At 53.0% G+C, this 1689-nt stretch overlaps 1 protein-coding gene across 1 annotated transcript in view; it reads left to right on the top strand.

Annotated features, from left to right (window-relative positions):
• Nucleotides 1–1389: 1389 nt before the first annotated feature.
• LOC123518373 (platelet glycoprotein Ib alpha chain-like) overlaps nt 1390–1689 on the top strand; it is a 24821-nt gene continuing 24521 nt past the window's right edge. The window contains exon 1 of the mRNA XM_045279158.1: nt 1390–1689. This exon is cut by the window's right edge and continues 1288 nt beyond it. The gene's annotated coding sequence lies outside the window, so the exon portion shown is untranslated.

Raw genomic sequence — 1689 nt, 5'->3', positions numbered from 1 at the left:
GTAGTAGTAGTAGTGGTAGTGGTAGTTGTAGTAGTAGTAATAGTAATAGTAATAGCAGTAGTAGCAGCAGCAGCAGCAGTAGCAGTAGTAGTAGTAGTAGTAGTAGTAGTTGTAGTAGTAGTAGTAGTAGTAGTAGTAGTACGTAGTAGTAATAGCAGCAGCAGCAGCAGCACCAACAGCAACAGTAACAGCAGTAGCAGTAGCAACAGCAGCAGCAGCAAGTAATAGTAGTAGTAGTTTAAGCATCAGTAGTAGTAGTAGTAGTAGTTGTATTTATCATAGTGCTAGTAACATTAGCAGTAGCAACACCACAACCACCACCAGAACAACACGATAGCGCCTCACCCTCCCTGTTGCCTCCTCGGCACACGGTGGGCTGTTGGGCGGCGGTGGGTGTGAGCAAGGCAGGCCAGGGCGGGGTAGGGCGGGGCGAGGCGGGGCGGGATGGCGGGAGGAGGTGGGGAGGCTGATGCCGTGATAAGTGGTTCATTAGTGCAAGTTAAATTAGACGGAAGCAGCCATCAGCGTGCAGCAGCAGCAGCAGCAGCAGCAGTGGCGTTGGTGGTGGTGGAGGTGATGGAAGGGGAGGAGCAGGGGACGGGATGGAGGGATGTGGGGAGTGAGGGAGAGAGGATGGGAGAGGGAGGTAGGGAGACAGTGTTTAGCGGTGTCCTCTCGCCTCATAAAGAAATCCCGTTCCGCTCAAGCGCTCTAATGAGGAGCTAGATGACAGGGCGCTCCGCTCCTCGCTATATAATAAACACCTCTCGTTAGCTCGCCATTCACAATTTTCCGTCCAGAGACGCACAATTACCGAGGCGCGGCCGCCCGCCCACCCTCCAATTATACCGTGATCAGCTCCCATCCCACTCTATAAAATTTGAGTTTGTGCGGCATATTGAATGAAAACACACCCTCCCCGACGACCCCAAGACGGCAACACCACCCTGGTTAGCGGCCCGCCAACCACAGCCCAGTATTGATTCCCGCTCCGCCAATCCTGGCGAGGTTTCCTCAGCAGAGGCTGCCCAGGGGCGGTTCCCTCGTGCTACCGTTCACCGCGACAGACTCCTTGGCTTTAGTGCAGCACGTTAACAAAATTTCCGTCTATTTCTTCTACTCAATCCTCCAAAAGGCGATAGGTTGTTGATATGAGCGGTGCAATACCCACACTAACGCTCAGCATAAGGCAAGGCAACACAAACCCGTGTATGGAGGATCATTTTCCCTCGAGTCCACTGGAATTCGATGAAATAAAATGAAACGCATCCCAGGGACAGTGGGATCGGCTTCCTGACGGGAGGCACTTGCCTAATGGCATCATTTTCTGCGCCAATTTGCTCACAATTTGAATAGAAATTAAGTGTTTACGCACCCGCATCAAAATCTTTTGGTATCTTACGTCACCACTTTGGTTAAGCCAATGAGAGCGCTGCTCCACCCTCGACCCACCAATCAGGAAGCTCCACTGTTGAAAAGAGAAGATTTGCGGTAATATACATTGAATTGTCGGTGTTATCGCCGACATTTGACGTTAAGATTGATATTGGGATGTGTAAACAAGGCGGGAGGCCCGCCTCACTCCTCCTCCCGCCCTGCAGCCCGCAGCACCACCATCCGAAGCCCCGCACACCGCGCCGCCACCCCCGGGAAGGACCTGCCTGAAGGGGGCCTCAGCGTGCCCCTCCG

Source organism: Portunus trituberculatus, chromosome 43 (genome assembly GCF_017591435.1).
Source record: "Portunus trituberculatus isolate SZX2019 chromosome 43, ASM1759143v1, whole genome shotgun sequence".
NCBI classification, from domain to species: Eukaryota; Metazoa; Arthropoda; class Malacostraca; order Decapoda; family Portunidae; genus Portunus; species Portunus trituberculatus.
This window is presented reverse-complemented; position numbering and strand designations above follow the sequence as displayed.